This window comes from Gymnoscopelus microlampas (assembly GCF_963454915.1).
Source record: "Gymnoscopelus microlampas genome assembly, chromosome: 8".
NCBI classification, from domain to species: Eukaryota; Metazoa; Chordata; class Actinopteri; order Myctophiformes; family Myctophidae; genus Gymnoscopelus; species Gymnoscopelus microlampas.
Genome location: NC_139945.1, coordinates 16,628,731 through 16,648,052, shown reverse-complemented (window position 1 = coordinate 16,648,052; position 19,322 = coordinate 16,628,731). Strand labels below are relative to the sequence as shown.

The window sequence follows — 19,322 nt, the reverse complement described above, 5'->3', positions numbered from 1 at the left end:
GTGTGAGCTGACCTGAGGGTGATGATTTTAGCAGTGAAGAAAGTGAGGAAATCTTCACAAAGGGCGAGTGAGGGCACAACAGGAGAGGGCTCACGGGGATTGATGATGGAGTTGAGAATATTAAATAGAACCTGGGGTTTATGGCTATTTTTGGAGACTAATGCGGAGATATGGTTGGTCTTGGCCAATTTAACTGCATTCTGGTAGTCAACGAGACAGCCACGTAGGATTTCAACCGAGATCTGAAGCCTATCCTTTTTCCATTTTCTCTCAGCACGCCGGCAGGCGCATCTGAGAGAGCGAGTGGAGCTATTGAGCCAAGGCTCTGAAAGTGCTTTGGTGCTTTTTGTCTTTAATTTGAAAGGAGCGACGGAATCCAGTGTTGTGGAGCATGTGGCAACAAAGAGGCGATACAGTTCCTCGGCACTATGAGTGCTGTCGGACGGGTAAGGAGGGGATTTAATAAAAGTGAGGGAAAACTGGGAGGCCGTTGTGGACGTTATGACACGCTGACGGCGAGCAGGGGCACAAGGTTTGAGTGGTAAACAGGGGACTGAAACCGAAAATAAAATTGGGAAGTGGTCTGATACCCTGAATGAAGAGCAGATATCACTGACAGCGATGGATAGTCCATGGGATATAATCAAGTCTAAAGTATGGCCCAAATCATGCGTGGGGCCGGCCACTGACTGAGTTAGGTTAAAAGAGTCTAAAAGGTTAAAAAAGTCCTTGACTAGTGGCTTAGACGGGCAGCATGCATGCACATTCAGATCGCCCGAGATTAATACATAATCATATTTAATCATAATTATGGAAAGAAAATTGCCAAAGTCCTGAATAAACGCTGCGTTAAACTGTGGGGGACGGTAGATCACAGCACAGAACACAGGTGAGGACAGGTTCAACTGAAACTGTTGGAGCTCAAAACTAGAGTAACTGGTGGAACCTTGGATCAATTGACAGTGTAAATTGGATTTAAACACTGATGCCAGACCCCCACCAGAACCAGTAGTACGAGGGGAACTGAAAAAAGTGCAGTCGGCAGGGAGAAGTTCGGAAAATGCTGTACACTCACCAGGCTCAAGCCAGGTTTCTGTTAGGAACATAAGGTCCAAATTGTGAGAGGTAAAGAAGTCTTTCATAATAAAAGTTTTATATCTAAGCGAATGGATATTTAATAAAACCATGTTGAGGGTTGTATTAATACTTGGAGAGGACACAGGCACAGCACGGCGCAAATAGCGCAGGTGGGCGTGTTCAACACCACGTCTAGTATGATGGCTGGGTGCAGATGGCGAGTTGAAGTGTCTGTTACTGATTATTGTTGAAATGGAGAAAGGCATACTATTTAGGGGGCAGGGGGGAGTTATGGAGAGGGGGGGTGTGGAGTCAGAAATAGGGACAGTCACGACAGGCTGTGTTGTAGTGGACGTTAACTTGAGTGAGGATAATGAAGATATTGGTCCGAGCCCGTTGGAAAATAGGCTGTGTAAGAGGGCGGAACTATTGAAGCCGGGACCAGGGGGACGTCAATCAGTGGGGGACACATCCGGAAGTGGCAATGTTGTTGTTGTGGTGGTCAGATAGGGTGCGAGGAGGAGGCGGCTAACAGCGATATTATTCGCTAGAGCGTGGCTTCCACGTCTGCTCGGGTGTAGACCGTCTCTGTGAAAGAAAGAGGGACGTTCCCAAAATAAATTAAAGTTATCGATATAGCCAATATCGAAAGAGCGGCAGGCGTGTTGGAGCCAGGCGTTCAAACTAAGGAGGCGGCTGAATTGTTCAATACTACGGCCAAAGGTCGCGATGGGCCCAGAGAGGAGGAACGATACTCCGTAGCTTCTTAGGAGATCGATGAGGTGTAAAAAACTTTCTTTTAGCGTCTCCGATTGGCGACGTGCAGTGTCGTTTATGCTTGACGTTCGGTTCTTTCCTTTGAGAAGCATGTCTGTTATGTGTTTTCTTCTAAACCAAACGTCAAATAAATCAAATCAAAGTATATTGTCTATTTTAGGCAAAGCGCTATGGTGTAGACTAAAAAAGCAGAAGATCAAGTACAGACTGGGTCTACTCTAGTCTGTACTGACCCGGCAGTAAAAATGGCATAAGCCAGTGGTTCTCAAAGTGTGGTCCAGGGACCCCTCAGGGTTTCTTGACGGTGTTCCATGTGGACTCTTGAGGCAGCTACATGCTCCAAATTGATCCATCCACCCACCAAACTCACTTATCCACCTAACGTGGTGTTGACAAGACACCATCATACTCTGAGACCCAGACTCCCTCTGGTTCCGAACGTGCATGCCATTGGAGGGGTGAGTGGGTGGAGAATAAAAACAGATACAGTGTGCTGAGGTGACCACCTCACCACTTATCACCGCTGCTCAGTAAGGTCACTTTGTAGTCTCGCAAGCCAGACTACTGCCTCCCACATATTCTCTAATGCTTCCGTCATACAGTCTGGAGCACGGAAGCTTTGAAAATGATCAAGCAACTAGAAAAAGTGCTCCTCGGAGCACAGGTCTCCGCCAGGTCAGGTAGGTTATTGTGGCCTCCTGGTGGCGCTATAATAGGCCAATGTGAAAAGGGTGGCATTTCTTCTTAGGCCTTTCAATGGGATGACACTGCATTCATGATTTGAGGCATTTTGTTCCAAAAATGTGTTTTGCTAAATTAGACCTGCTGGTGGCGCTATAAAGGCCAATGTGAATGTGAAAAGGGGGGCATTTCTTCCTCGGCCTAGTGGGAATCTGCATGCAAACTTTCACGGAAATTGCACACTGCATTCATGTTTTGAGGAATTTTGTTTAAAACTGACCAATCCTGCAAACTTTGGAAGCCACTGTAAGCCAAATAGGATGGAATATGAAATATCAGACAGATCCATCAAAATCACATGACTATGGAGATGCAGTGTACCAATTTGCGTGTTTTTTGGACATAATCTGAAGGAATAATCTCCAAAAATGTATTTTACATAAATCGGCCTCCTGGTGGCGCTGTAAAAAGCAGATGTGAAAAATGCAGTCCAATGTTTTTCCTTGGCCTCTAGGGAGTGTGCGTGCAAAGTTTCACGCAGATCGGTGCAGTTATAGTTAAAAATGCAAATCGGCCAGTTATAGCGCCACCATGAGGCTGATTTGAAAATGTTCAAGTGGCATTTCTTCCTCGGCCTAGTGGGAATGTGCGTGTGCAATTTTATGGAAATGGCAAGCTGCGTTCATGATTGGAGGCAGTTTGGTCAAAACGGACCAATCCTGCAAACTTTGGAAGCCAACTTTAGCCAATGAGGATGCAATATGGGAAATCAGACAGATCCGGGTTGATCACATGACTATAGAGATACTGTGTACCGATTTGCATGACGTTTGGTTAAAAGCTGTAGGTGTAATGAGAAAAAATGGGTTTTGCACAAATCGGCCTCCTGGTGGCGCTATAACAGGCCCATGTGAAAAATGCGGGGCAGAGGTTCTGAATTGGCATCCAGGGAGTGGGTGTGCACAGTTTCGCAGCGACCGGGCTAACGGTGCCGGAGATTAGCTGTTAACACACAGACAGGACACACACACACACACACACACACACGGACGGACGGACGGAGGGTAAAACATACTCTCTCGCCATGCCTTTCGGCCTGGCGGAGACAATAAAGTGAATGTAATGCCTCCTTACCAGTTCCGTTTCGTTTACAGTTGCACACATTTATCAGAATATAAATCAAAATCATCTATGCATAATATAGCTAGCTGCTTAGCAGAAATTGACATTTCGGTGTAGTTCCAGACTACACCAGACTATTCAGAGATAGTGGAATAGTTGTCTGGCAACGCATCACTACTTTGTAGTGATCCACCCAACAGTTCAGTGGGTGGATGGATTAATTTGGAGCATGTCTGCCTGCACTGATCTGTCTACAAATTGAACCAAATGGACCCTTGCGGGTTCCATTTGCGCACTCTCAGAGTTACAGGGGGTCCTTGAAATTAAACCGTTTGAGACCCACAGGTATTAAACACTGTGCTGTAATAGTGAAGCCCCACCTCTCTGATGGTCCAGAAGTATTTCCCGGCCAGGTCTTTGGGGGAGGCACACGTCTCCAGGTCGTCTTCGCGGGTGAGCCTGCGGAGCCACACCAGCTCACAGTTACAGTGGAGCGGGTTCCCACCGAAGCTCAGCACCAGAGCGGTGAGGGGAGAGCCCTTCATCTTGGCGTAGACGGGGATCCTCAGGAACAGCGGGTCTGGCGGGATCTTCTTCAGCTTGTTGGAGGTCATGTCCAGCCTATAGAAGGAGAGAGGTCAACTCACATGTTAATACATGTTTGAAGTAGTCGTGCATTACATTTAAATTATGACTTGTTTGATACAGGTCATACTTTGTGGAGAGAGAGAGAGAGAGAGAGAGAGAGAGAGAGAGAGAGAGAGAGAGAGAGAGAGAGAGAGAGAGTCAATTAGTCATAGTCACTTGAGCAATTCATCTGTCAATTGGTCAACCAACTGACGTGTTCCTCTGTTGATGAGAGCATGAGCAAGTGAAGGAGGTAATCAATCAATCAACCAAACAGACAAACAAAAAAGGTTTCTTACATATTTTTCAAAATTATCAGCACAGTAGTGAGCTTGTAGATCGGCTATCTTTGCCACGCTATATGCTGTCGTACGACAAAGTATAAAACAAACAGGGCTGAATTGGTCATCTATCAGTGTGAGTGAGTAAGATGCCCACCAGTGACAGACGGAGTGAGCAGTCAGTGTGTTAATGTGTCAAACCTGTCAGTTAATAACCCATGCAGTCTATAAAACAAACCAATCAATATGAATCCACTCAGCTCATTGACTGTCATTCCCTGCTCAGACAGAGAGAGAGGCAGGAGGGAGGGAGGGAGGGGGGGATGGAGGGAGGGAGAAAAAACACAGAGATAGAAGGGAAAGAGAGTGAAAAGGGAGGGAGAGAGAAGAATCAGTGTAAAAGACCCCCCTTCAGTGCACTCTGAAGGGGGGGGTCCACTCTCTCTCTCCATCCCTCAGTCCATCCATCCCTCCTCTTCTTCTTCTATTCTTCTATAAAACCAGCCTTTATAGAGCAGATTAGCGGTGTGAGACAGTTATATATGTCAAGGTCTATAAATTTAACAAGTGCCTTTAATGGATATCTCTCTCAAGGCTGACTCTTCCGTTCACCTTGCATCCACCTCTACCTTCGGCTTTAACAACGCCCCCACCCCCCCCCCCCTCTCTCTCTCACAGACAGATTATGGTGTTTTACTTGTCGTAAACACTTCCCACTGCTTCATGGACGCTAGCTTCTTTCCCACAAAGGTTTGCCAAGAGGATTTAAGCGTTCACTGTCAGCAAAAGGAAAAAGCAAACCTTTTTCCACAGCCTCCCCGCACGCACGCACGCACACACACACACACACACACACACACACACACACACACACACACACACACACACACACACACACACACACACACACACACACACACACACACACACACACACACACACACACACACACACACACACACACACACACACACACACACACACACACACACACACCACACATTCAATATCATCAGCAACAAGTTAATAACTGAGAAAAAGTGAGAACGCTGCAGTTTACACATTTCGATGACTTTCTTTCATGCGCAGTAGTCTTGCAGTATGAACAATATGATGATATGTGTGTGTTTGTGTGTGTGTAAATCAGGTGATGCAGAGGTATGTTGCTCCATAACTTCCAAGCCCGCAGGACAACTAATAAGCCATTACAGATGATTGAGTGTTTTCATGTAAATGTGTCAGGTGTTTACCCAGAGGGCTGCTGTTTATTACTGACTGATCATTGTTCTGTGGGAAGTTAATTGATATTGATGCCAGCTGATGATGTTTTTTTTTTAACTATTGGCCAATTTTGTGTACTGTAAAGGCACTTACACACCAATGCATGCACGCGCACGCACGCACGCACGCACGCACGCACGCACGCACGCACGCACGCACACACGCACACACGCACACACGCACACACACACACACACACACACACACACACACACACAGCTTAACCACACACAGGGACAGCATACAGGGACACAAATATTCACAAACTCATGGATATGTCCTTGTGATACAACACGCATGTCACTCAGCACTCCATGGGCACAAGTAGTGGCCCCGCCATATATGGCAGCAGAGACGGCACAACACTTTGCCAGCCTTTCTGCCTCGTCTTGGGGCAGTCTGTGGGTATGTCCTAGGCTGGAGCCACACACTGAGTGGAAGCCTGAGGGTTACAGTAAGAAGCATGGCTGTGCCAGTCGAGCCCCCACTCCATTTTTTCAAGTCGATGAGCAATCTAACCTTTCCTGCCGTCATCTCTTGCCAACGTGCCCTTCAGCGCTCAACCTCTTAACAGCTCAGCGTCTGACTGGCAGCAGAAGGAAGGTATGTGGTTGTATTGAGCAGCTCCCGGGGGTGTGTGTGTGTGTGTGTGCGTGTGCGTGTGCGTGTGCGTGCGTGCGTGCGTGCGTGCGTGCGTGCGTGCGTGCGTGCGTGCGTATATGAACTGTGTGTGCAGAGCAGAAATTGGCTGGGGGGGAGTCTGAGTTTACTTGGCCCAGCCTCGCGAGCTTGACCTCACTCTCGTCGAGCCCGACAAGGAGGGGTGGGGGGTAGTCCGCTGAGTGCTGGACTTTTATCGCTAATTGGCGAGGAGACAAATTTAATGCAGGGGCTGTCTGCTTTGTCGCCAGTCTGTTCAACAGCAGCGGTGACACAGCTGAATAAGACACAACCTGAGGTGTGTTTTTTTTTTCAACAAGGGACGCTTCAATTGGAAACAGAGGCTCTTCATTACAGCATCCCAGCTGCAACAACACAGCAGATCGCTGGGGAAAAGGAAAAGATGGCTTTAGATGTTGCACCACCTATTGACAAAGTAGTTAAGCTGCTTGTAGGAGAAACCCTCACGTATGCAGTGTCAAATTAACTCCGGGAGTGTGCAAATGGATATGAACATGGAGGATTTTTCACTGTGTGCCAAAAACGTGGACTCAAGAGTGATTGAACGCAAGTAGAGCCTGCAGGCCTCCCGCTCATTGATGCCGTTCTGGGCATTCCATCTATCTCAATAATGGCACAAACTACTAAGGGGAGCGAGTAATGACAACTCGCTTTTTCTTTTTCGGGAAAAAAGGCAAGTTTAATGTGCTCAAGGTCCCTCAAACAGGGGGAAAGCCAAGGAGTATTCATGCGAGAAGAAAAGCACTTACTTATTTTTGGATAAAGACTTCTCTAGGCAGCCACAATAACACTGCCAGAGCCAAGTCGTCGTAATTCTATGTTTGATCAGGTAGCTTTCGCGTCTGCTGCTGATGGAGGGCGCACTTTCTTGCACCATGTTGATGATGACGGCTCATAACTGATTCCTACCAAATCAGACGATGCTGAGTCGGCAGAAGCACTCACTCAGCTGATGCCATGCTTGGGCGCACTTTTTTTTTTGCCTTGTTTTTTTGTTTTCATTTCATTTGAACTTGTTTTGATATTTTTTAAGGGCAACATCACCGTGTTCTCAATTCCGTCGTCAGTCACCTGACAACACCCCACATGTGGACAAATAATGCTAAAGGTGTTGACCATTGTGTTGACCCAGTGATGCCAAGGGTTGTTGCTGGAGCAGATGAGGTGTTTCAGTGCCATCAGGCAGCTGCATCTGGGTGAGACACATTCAAGATTCAAGAAACATGGAGAGGCTGAGTTTATGTTCAAAAGTAGCCTGATTATCAGCCTGAAGCTGCGTGGCTGCAAGGTCTGTGATTACCAGGGGGAGGGGATTCAAATTGCCCTAAACCAATGACAAGAGATCCACGGATCCGCCTACATCTGACGTCATCGCACAGCTTGTTTTAGCAGATATTCGCTGATTGGCTTATCGTTAGACCACCCCCACCTCCGACTCTGATTTGTACATAATCTAATAGGGGAGTGCTGCAGTGCATTGTGTAATTACAGTAGGCTACTGTAATACACTGATACGTTTGGTGTAAGGTCAGCAGAAAGTATCCATACATGTACGATGACTAGGAGAGAGGTACGTAAACTATTCCTACCGAAGTTGAGCTCTAAACACTGACCCACTCAGTGTGATTGGCTGAGACATGCGGAGGGACAGCGGAGGAAGTGCTTGGTGTGCACCGTGGCTTGCCAACTCGGACGGCGTGCTTGTCGACGCGCGAGGCCATCGGCTGCTCCGTACGGTCACTCGCTTGCCTGGCAGCTCAATTGGGCACGCTTCACAACGCCTCACTGTCGGCGCGTCTGCCTTGTTCTTAAGTGATTTGCATTGCATGCATTTGTTGTAAACCCATGCACACATGCAGGACGTTGAGGGAACCAATACGAGTGCTCCCGATCTCAGCTGGGGTGGGAATCACAGTTGTGAACTCTCAGTAACTCTTTCGAGTTATGCTGGCTATGCTGTTTTGCACTTATAGAAACAGACAGACAGACAGAAAGACAGACAGAAGGACAGAGAGACAGACGGACAGTAGGAAAGCTGGGAGGCTATAGACAGCAGGAGGGGAGGTACTGCTGAAAGCTCTTTCAGAGTTGTACACTAAGCCAGTAGGGGTACATGCGCTATGCAGAGAGGGAGGATCAATCACTCCACTGTGGACAGGCACGCTTGCTGTGTTTTAATCACTTATTTGGCCCAGGGTAAGGCAGTGAATTCACAATGCATCTTGCTTGAGATGCAAAGTGCATGATCAGCCCTTGTCTCCGGAGGCGTATCACATCTCGGGCTCTGAGCTGACTGCTGTATTTATGTTCCTGCCCTTCACTTGACTGGGCAGATGACTCGAGCGAGACAATGTGTGGAAACGCTTGAAACATAACTGAAATAGTTACATTGCAAACGCTGCTAAAGTTTAATTAAACAAATACCCTGGAGTTTACAGTGTATGCTGTGAGTTCTTACATCAAAACGCTCCCTCTTGTATTACAATAAAGACAGACGGAGCTCGCTTTACCATATGTTCACTGCCTGGCCTATGTTGAAGCGTCATACTTTAATTTCCAAATTTCTCAAATCTAAATCACACTAGCGTTGTTTGGTATTCAGCATGTGCAGCTAGCTGTAAAATGGTACAGTAGTTACCTGCACAAACACAATTTGCAAAGTTAACACATTGGCTGCCATGGACGCAGATCTGCGTTCATTTGCGCAAAAGCCCGCACGCTGCCAAGAACGCAGATCTGCGTTCTTTCAAAAAAAAGAAATTTTTCAAAATATATATATATATATATATATTTTAAACCCAAAGACCAAGGAGATATGATTTTCCGAAGATTTACTCCCAGACACTTCCTTGTAACTTAAAACTTAAAAATTCTGTATCTCGGCTCCTAAGTACTTTTTTTTTCTCATTGAAAAAGTCTGGCAGCCTACTGTAGGAAAAAAAAAAAAAGCTGGCAGCCAATGTGTTAATTCAACTTTGAGTGTACAAGCGGGATGATAATAGTCAATTTTAGGGTTGCACTGATTTATTTGATCTATAAAAATCTAGTTATGAGGTGAAAGTTGCAGGTGAAACTGAAATCGATTAAACGTTAAATATCAGTGTCAGTGCAATGTTTTTCTAAACTGTATGGTATCAGAGAATGGTTTTTATATCAGTACAATATCTTTGGCACTAAATAAGATCTTGTGCTTTAGTATATAGTCCAACATCTTACACAGCAAAAATCCTCTGTGCTAAGAGTGTTAAATTAACACTCATCATTGTTTTACATTGTAAAAACCAGTCCACCTCAACAATAAACTATCCGCGGACCCCCCATTTCCAAACAATATCTTGCAGTCTGACCAAAGACACACCAAACAAGGACGTATGACATTACTATGACATCACAGTATGTGACTCCAGGGCCTGTGACATCACAAGACGGGACGATACAAGTCCTGACATCCCCTGGGTCACGGTTTTGTTTCCCCATTCTGAATTCCCATAGCCGTGGTTAATATCGCGGCATATAAGAATTGTGGTCCAAAAATAAACAAACTGTATCGTTTACGATAGTCACCCATATTTGATACAGTCTGTTTCTGGCAAAAATTGTATTAATTAACCGTAACGTTTTCTCGCCGTCAGTTGATGCTTCATATCCATAAGAGTCAAACCGCCGGGCTCATTTGTTTATTTTTGGAACACAGTTCTTATTTGCCGCGATATTAAACACTTCTATGGGAATTCAGGATGTTGAAACAAAACCGTGACGCAGGTAGGATACATACATTACGTCAGACTTCGGTACTCTATTAGTGTCAGATACTGACCTGGCCAGCTTGTGGAGGTTGGAGAAGATCCCCTCTGGGACACTCTCTATCAAGTTGTGGTCCAGACTAAGCTGGTTGACACTAGCCAGCCTGGCAATGGTGTTCCATGGAATGTCCACCAGGTTGTTATAACTCAGGTCCAGGTCCTCTAGAGTCTCCCAGAAGTCCTGCGGAGACAGAGAGTGAGAGACACACAGGGAGAGAGATATCAAAGATTATGGTTTATGTCGAGAGAGAGAGAGAGAGAGAGAGAGAGAGAGAGAGAGAGAGAGAGAGAGAGAGATCAAATGTTGATCTTTTATCATACCACTGGATTGAATGGACCTGCATCATAATTTTTTGTTTTGGATTGAAAACAAGACAGAAGGAGCTCAACTTTCATCCTGTTTTGGAAACACAGCAGTGTTGAAATGAGCTGAATTCTATTGATTGTGACCATATTGAAAAGACAGACAGACAGACAGACAGACAGACTTGATACATTGTCTATATTCTGTTGATGTATTCTCTTTCACCGATAAAGAACAATTAATTAAACCTAATTTAAAAATGGAGAGAGAGAGAGAGAGAGAGAGAGAGAGAGAGAGAGAGCATGGAAAGAGAGTCTGTGTGACAGCTTTGTTGTAATCATTAGAAATTGATGAAGGCATGCAGTGACAGTGACAGTAGAAAATAAGAGGAAGAGAGATGGTGAGGAAGAAAGCTAGAGACAGGACAGCGTCCTTCCTGCTATACAGACGTTATTTTATATAATTTCCTCCATACAGTGCTCACAATCTGAACGACATTCAGTGTCACTATGTAACACCTTAGTACTTAGTACACTTGAGTAGGGCTGGGCGTTATGACTTCAAATCAATAATTATTTAAATCTTTTGCCTCATTACAATTAATTAATGATTATTCATTCATCGTCTATTTTAACTATTTCACGTACCATGAAGTATATAGGGGTTATATGGGGACTTAATCATTTGGCCGATTTTACAAATGCCTTCCGTGAGACGGACGATGGCCGTATTGACGGACGATAGCCTCTATTGTTCCCGGGGGGTTGGGTTCACACCTTACACGGCCACACGGCACACCTAGCATTCCGACGCGGTACAGTAAAGGTCCGCGGCGCGGCGGTTGGGAAACACTGCCCTAGGGTAGCTACCCTCACAAAAAACATGCAGTAATCCTGGTCTCTATACTGCCTCCCCCTGGTCAGACCGGGCGCCTGATGGAGGGGAAAGGAACTGGTTGGAATAACGTGTTCCTTCCACGTGCTACGTCCTACCGGGGAAATTCCCCCCTGTCAGTTGATAAGTAGCGGCCTGCTCATGTATTGAAGGAAGCATGAGCTCAGTTCGGGGCTCTCCCCAGGCTGGCAGAGGGAGAGTAGCGCCCAGGATTACAGCTTAGGCAATTGGCACTGGGTGAAAAAATGGGTTACAAGGTTTTGGAGTATTGTCATGATGAACAGTCTTTCAGCATTGACTTACAGAAAACTAAAGTCAAGAAACAAGAAAAACATATCCTTGTCTCCATCTGTTAAATCCCTGGTATGCCTCTTTCTCGATAAATGCACTGAAGGAAGATGCCTCCAGAGCTGTACACACAATTACAAAAAAAAGCATTTTCAGATATTGACTTTTCTGGTAAACTGTGGCTCCAAATATCTGACAATGTAATCCTGCCCATTGGTCTATAGACAGCGAGCTCCACCCAGAACCAAAACAAAAACAGTGGAAGGTCTTCAAACTGAATTCCGTCAAAATTGATTAAATGCTCACAGAAACACATCAAGCACTGGTTGGTTATCTAGGACATACAGTAGAGAAGGCATGGCTCCTTAGAGAGGGCTCACTGTATGACAGGCAAGATAGTGTGAGACATCCTTCAAGGTGAAATAACAACAGGAAACACTTTATTACCGGTTTGTCCTAGCTGTCCAATATTTACCCATCCCCCATGACTGCCTGTCTGCGGTCAGGGGCAGCCTCAAGTGTTACACAATGCCAAGGACACTGGCACGGAAACATGTTTATAGCCATTAAGAACCTTGCACACAGCACCTTCAAGCCCACGAGAGCTAGAACCAACAGATACTGCTGCTACTCTCTGATTCTTTATTCCTAGTGTGTGTTGTTGTTGTTTTTTTTGTATTCTCCGTGTACACTCCTTGTATGACCTTCACTTTACGTCTTCATGGACGGAGGTGATTCTGTTTTATGATGCTATGCATGGACTTTGAGAGGACACACACACACAGACAGACAGACACACACACACACACACACACACACACACAGACAGACAGACAGACAGACAGACAGACAGACAGACAGACAGACAGACAGACAGACAGACACACACACACACACACACACACAGTTCTAGATGGCTTGGTCATGCCTTAAAAAATATTCTATATCATAAACACTAAAGGCATGTTAAAACGTCTCACAAGTGAAGCTTGAACAGTATGATTGACACTGATGTGTCACAGCCAGTCATACAACTTTTTGAGTGAAAGTAAAGATTTGCTGTATGCTGTCTCAAAGCCAGAAGATCTGGATACGGATTTACTTTATTGTCACTTAGATGCACTGGTTAGGTACCAACTACATACATGTACAGTACGTACATGTGAAACCTAGGCCCGGAAGCTCCACTACAATACATCTGATAATCTGGTTGAGGATCCTATACTTTATAATTATGGCGTATATATAGACAGAGAGTGGGAGGGATAAAGAGAGAAATAGAAATAGAGAGGAGTGGTTTGATACCGTGTGGAGTTTAACAAAGCATGTCTCAACTCAGTTCTAATACACTCATACATCATTTTATTTTATAACGTCTGAATCTAAGTGCTGAATGACAATCTATTTTAATATCCTCCTGGAATACTGTGGAGCTGGTTTGTTGGCCAGTATGGACAAATTCTCATTCTAGTACTGCCACATGTGGAATATGCCCTGACCCCATCCATTAAAAGATGTAAATCACTGCTTTCTTTCCAAATTGGCCTGAAAAACATCTATCAGGAAACCACAAGGGGAGGTAAATGCATATTCCCATAGAAAGGAGGTGTCATTCACTGCTGCTGTTTTTTCCTTTTTTTCTCCTTTGTACATTACAGTGTTTCGTGTTTGTTGATGACATGTATTATTGTGTTCATTTGTTATGCTATGTTGATGAATTGAATACGTAGCTGTTCTGTTTACAGTTCTGACTAATACATTATTCAATCAATCAACAATGAGTTATAGTACTAGTAGTAGTAATAAAGTACCTCAAAGGCTCCCTCTGTTATACTGTGGAGCTGGTTGTTGGCCAGTATGAGGTGCCGGAGGTTGAGCAGGCCCTGGAAGTGTGAGTCGTCCAGGAAGGTCAGGCGGTTGGCGTCCAGGTGGAGGGCGTGGAGGTCCTGGAGGTCAGCGAAGGCGTACGGCCGGATCTGACTGATGGTGTTTCTGCTCAGGGTGAGGTGGATCTGGGAGGAGGGACAAACAAGTACCCTGTGAAATATATTTATTTTTGTACCTGTTTTGTACCTCTGTTTTTGTATTCATGCTTTGCTTTCCCTGTGAAATGTAATGTAATGTAATGTACTCTACTGTATGTCTGCTTGTTTTTAGTTTTTTTTTGTGGGGACTGCGGATGTTAATTAGCAAATCCACTGTATTTACATTACATTGATTGTATTGTTCATTAATATGCAGTGTCCCGTCAAAATAAACAAATAAATAAATACAATAAAAAAAATAAAAAATAAAAACAGAATCAAATATAACGACACTAGCCGTGTCGTGGTGTCTTTCAACTTGAAACAACATCACTGTTTCATCATGCTGCCTTATTCCAAACTTTGTCGGACTGGATCATCTCTCATGTGTCCCTCGATAAACTGAAATGGGAACGTTTCTGGAATGATAAATGTTTAATTGTGTTATTGTAGCCAACTAGCAATCTGTCTAACCTTTCGGCGGACCAAAGGTGAACAGACAGTTGAATACAAAATGAGCTGTTTATTTGTTTTGTCATGTATGTGGAGGGCTTGTTTGTTTTGTCTTGTGCTCATCCTGCACAGAAAGGTCAGGGCACAAGGTCACCCACTACAGTGCTTTGCAAAACAAGAGTTTTTATTTGATTCATTTTGTGTATAGCTCTATATTGTGATGGTTCTCAAACTTTTTCATGTCAAGGACCCCCACATTGATGTGTATTTGGCCATGGACTCCAATCTGAAAATATTTTTTTGTCAGGGACCCCATACAAGATTTGCGGTGATAAAAACATTTTAGAAAAATGTCGAGATTTTTTTAAATATAGCTGATGTATATAGGAACTGCATCTATATAGAACCCCTGCATTAGACCACAGACCACCATAACTCTGAAAGTGTACAAATGGAACCAAATGCCACATAAGGGTTCCTAGCTATCCATTATTTATCTTGGGACCCCCTGGAACCTCCTCAAGGACCCCTTGGGGTCCCCGGACCCCACTTTGAGAACCACCGCTATAGAGTGTTTGTTCAATAGCAGGAGTCTCCCCATCTCTCCAGCTCTTTAATAAACAGAAAACACGCCAAATTTCATCCAATCAGGAGAGAGAACAGCACAAAGATAATTTACCAGCTTGTGTTCCAGTTCCAATTTTGTCTGCTCATTTGTTTGTTTGTTTCATCACTTCCAATGTCACCTGTTTATCCTGTATCCTGTATGAGTTCTCTCTCCTGATTGGATGAAATTGGTATCCTGAACTGTAAATGTATTTTGCTGTTTACTAAAGAGCTGGAGAGATCCCTGTAACTGAACCCCTGTAACTCAATGATTAATATTGGATTATAGAGCTATTTAACACGTATTTTAACAAAGCTATATCACAGCACCTTTAAAATGAGTTCATAGACCTGCCCTACATGTCCCAATTGCGTTTACTCAGTGATCCCCAACAGGGAAGTGGACCTTTAACCTTGCCAGTGTTGGTGGCATATTTAACAAAGCTAATATTACACAAAGCTAAAAGTGCAATGGAACCCCCCCCCCCCCCCCCCACACACACACACACGTCCACATACAGGAAATAACGTAGTATTTGTCGTAAGCAATATATCGTATTCCACATGGTCAGCTATACTGTACAACAGTGCTATACTGTATGTCAGCATGTTCCAAATATTTTTAAAAACTCCACGTAACTTCAGTGATCACAATGAGAGGGACACTGATTCACTGCAAAACCTTTGCTAAAAAATATGTGCGTGTGTGTGTGTGTGTGTGTGTGGGGGGGGGGGTCAGGCTCCATGGACTTGAATTGTACCTCCTGTCTTGTTAAGCACTAAAGGAGCAGACATTTTGACAGGTAAACCGAGCTGAGGGTATAGCAACATTAATTGCAGGTGTGTTTCGTAGGTGTTACTGTCAGCATGGACAGCTCCTGTACGGTTAAGTTCATGCCAATATGGGAGCCCATTCAGTTAAAAAAAAGGAAAACATATATAGTTTCTTCTTCCTCTGTTTTTGCTGTTAGCAGAATCTGTCTTAAGTTCATGCTGACACACAGAATCGCGTCTAGGCGATTCCCAAGCAAAACCCCAAGAGAAACGTGATAACCCATTCCATCCACCATGGCTTGCTGACTCGGACGGCGTGCTCGTTGACGCGTGACGCCATTGGCTGCTCCATGTGGGCACTTGCACGCCTGTTGGCTTGCTCTGGCCATGCCTCACGAGCCTCAAGGCCTCGCTGTTGGTGCACCTGCCTTGTTTTCAAGTGATTTAAAATGTCATGCTTTTGTTGTAAAACCATGCACATACAGTAGGCAGGATGTTGAGTGAGCCAAAGTGAGCGGTCCCTCTGCGTACCTCAGCCAATCACAAGGTGTCAGAGCTCAACTGGCTTGGAAATACTTACGACACTTCAGAAACACCTAAATGAAACACCCCCATCATTTACACTATCACCTTCAGCTGTGTTTACCTGTAAAACTGTCTGCTGTGAAAAGGGTGTGTTGACTATGTTTAGGTATCCCTTTAGACTTACTATTGAGCCACTAGAGGGCGTTGACCATGTAACTATTCAAGGCTGTCAGTATATCTGTCTGTGAATATGTATGGCAAATGTATCACAGTATCTACAACAAATAAAAAGCGATCAAATGAAAATAAAAAAGTGACTTCCGCACACATGCCTTCAGTAAGAGTCATGGTGTGTGCTTTAGCGCAACATTTTGGCTGCTTGTAGACGGAATAAGTATTGCTTAAGTCAGCACTGCCATACACCACTGTATGCTTGTCACTAAAATAAGCTAGAGCACAGCATTATGGGTAATGGTGCCTTTAAACATTAAAGCAGTTGAATCAAAGTGGACAGAATCTGGGATTTTAGTTTTGGTTCTGGGACACTCTGTGATAGCGGACAAGGTGTCGTCTGATAAGCTCCGGCCCAATCCATTGACTTCCAGTATAAAATAAGTTTTAAAAGTTAAATATTAAAGCAATTATAAAACCCATTTGAATAATATTTGATTTACTTCCTTAGCCCACTGGCAGCATGCACATAAAATTAGGCAGTGATCTTGAATCAATGGTAGTATTAACGTAGTACTTTCCTATTTATCAGTATCACAATGAAAACATTGAGGTTTTAAAGAAAGGTTTTAAAGAAACATAAGTTATTTTTTATAAAGTAAGCCTCGCCAAGTCATGTGGCCCACAGGGCAGGAGCCTATCTCCAGAATCTAGTAGTAAAAAACTATCATGCAGTAGGGAGGCATTGGGTCCCATTTTCATAGTCTTTGATATGACCTGGCCGGGGATCGAACCCTGACCTCCCAATCTTTGCCAGCTATTTGGGGGGCCCACTCGCAATATTCTCCTCACGGGCCACCACTGGGCCCCGGCCCACAGGTTGAGCACCACTGGTCTAGACGGCTCAGCCCCTATAGAGCGCCAATGCCGTAAAAAAAAAAGAAAGTTAAAGTGTCGGAGGTGGGTTAAAATCCTGCCACCAGTGGCCTCCTCACCAGACTGGACATGTTGGCGAAGTCCCGGTGCCTCAGCGTGGTGATGAAGTTGTCCATGAGACGCAACTCGGCGGTCTGGCGGTCGATGTTGGGCGGCACGAACAGGAGGCCCGTCTTGGCGCACAGCACCGTGTAGGAGGGCAGCAGGTTCTGACACGTGCAGCGCTTCGGACACAACATGGGGATGGCGGAGGCGGCCGTCGTGGCCGAGGAGGGCGAGGGCAGGGTGGAGAGCAGGAGTAGGAGGAACAGGGGGAGGAGGGGAGGCGAGAGGAGAGGGCAGAGGAGATCCATGGCTGTTGCACTCCTGGCAGAGAGGAGAACGAGAAAGAAAGAGTTAGGTTAGATTTAGATAGATAGATAGATAGATAGATAGATAGATAGATAGATAGATAGATAGATAGATAGATAGATAGATAGATAGATAGATAGATAGATAGATAGATAGATAGATAGATAGATAGATATAGATATAGATAGATGGTAGTAGCTGCTGGGAGTGAGGAGTTAAGCCTCATTTCTACTTTGTCATGGTGTGTTGCACGCAAAAGAATAGAAAAACTAGAAAAAGTGCTCCTCGGAGCACAAATTTTAGGCATTTTGTTCCAAAAATGTGTTTTGCTAAATTAGACTTGCTGGTGGCGCTATAACAGGCCAATGTGAAAAGGGTGGCATTTCTTCCTCGGCCTAGTGGGAATGTTCACATGACCATAGAGATACTGTGTACCATGCATGATGTTGGAGAAAATCTGTAGTAGTGATATAGTATCAAAATTAGTTTTTCAAAAATCGGCCTCCTGGTGGCGCTATAACAGGCCCATGTGCAGAGGTTCTGAATTGGCATCCAGGGAGTGTGTGTGCACAGTTTCGCAGCGACCGGGCCAACGGTGCCGGAGATTAGCTGGTCGCAGACGGACAGGACACACGGACGGACACACGGACGGACGGACAGGGGGTAAAACATACTCTCTCGCCATGCCTTTCGGCTTGGCAGAGACAAAAAATATAGCCGTGTAAATTAACCATTAGTTTGCGTATAGCTTTGTCATGATACACTGCAGCAGCCCTGGACTCTCCCAAAGCAGTGCTGGGATGATTACAGGGTCAGAGATGATTTACAGAATCAATAACTTTACAGGATCAATTTTTAAAGCGAGTGGGAAGTCAGGTCCCCTTTGTATTTCCTCTTTATTGAGATATAAACAGCAGGAAAGCCGAGGTCAAGACAGCATGCGGCAACAGAGCAGGGTGAGTTTCGATCCATGGTTGCGCGTGTGTGTGTGTGTGTGTGTGTGTGTGTGTGTGTGTGTGTGTGTGTGTGTGTGTTCTACCATCAGTGGGCACAGGAACACGCACATTAAATACCAGATGCATCACCGGTATGATTGAACGATCCATATGCTTATAGAGAGAGGGGGGGGGGGGTAAATTGAAAGAGGATTAGTTGGGGAGAGAGAGAGAGAGAGAGAGAGAGAGAGAGAGAGAGAGAGAGAGAGAGAGAGAGAGAGAGAGAGAGAGAGAGAGAGAGAGAGAGAGAGAGAGAGAGAGAGAGAGAGAGAGAGAGAGAGAGAGAGAGAGAGAGAGAGAGAGAGATGGAGACAGGTAAAGGGGCGGGGGTGTCATAGGAAGATGGATGTGGTTATGCGAGTGAAAGAGAGAGAGAGAGGGTGGGAAAGTGAGGCAGATGGATAAAGAGAGACAGAAGAAGGAGGAGAGGAGAGACAGTAAAGGTGGGAAAGAAAAAGATCAACAGAGAGAGAGAGGCAGGGGAAGGAAGAAGGTGGGATTACGAGGAAAGTGAGAGAGAGAGAGAGAGAGAGAGAGAGAGAGAGAGAGAGAGAGAGAGAGAGAGAGAGAGAAGAGAGAGAGAGAGAGACAGAGAGAGAGAGAAAGTGAGCATGTGACAAGAGAGAAGTTTGAGTGGAGTTTATGCAGCTTTTGTCATTGTGCTGAGTAAG

The 19,322-nt window shown here is 45.0% G+C and overlaps 1 pseudogene across 1 annotated transcript in view; it reads right to left on the bottom strand.

The window, feature by feature from the left end:
• Positions 1 to 17,544, bottom strand: part of LOC311050330 (leucine-rich repeat and fibronectin type III domain-containing protein 1-like protein) — a 45,548-nt pseudogene extending 28,004 nt beyond the window's left edge. Inside the window, exons 1-4 of the transcript in view lie at positions 17,365 to 17,544; positions 13,628 to 13,828; positions 10,345 to 10,511; positions 4,038 to 4,278 (exon numbers count right to left, since the gene is read on the bottom strand). The product of the transcript in view is annotated as a leucine-rich repeat and fibronectin type III domain-containing protein 1-like protein (transcript). The remainder of the gene's footprint in view (positions 1 to 4,037; positions 4,279 to 10,344; positions 10,512 to 13,627; positions 13,829 to 17,364) is intronic.
• Between the last annotated feature and the right edge of the window lie 1,778 nt (positions 17,545 to 19,322).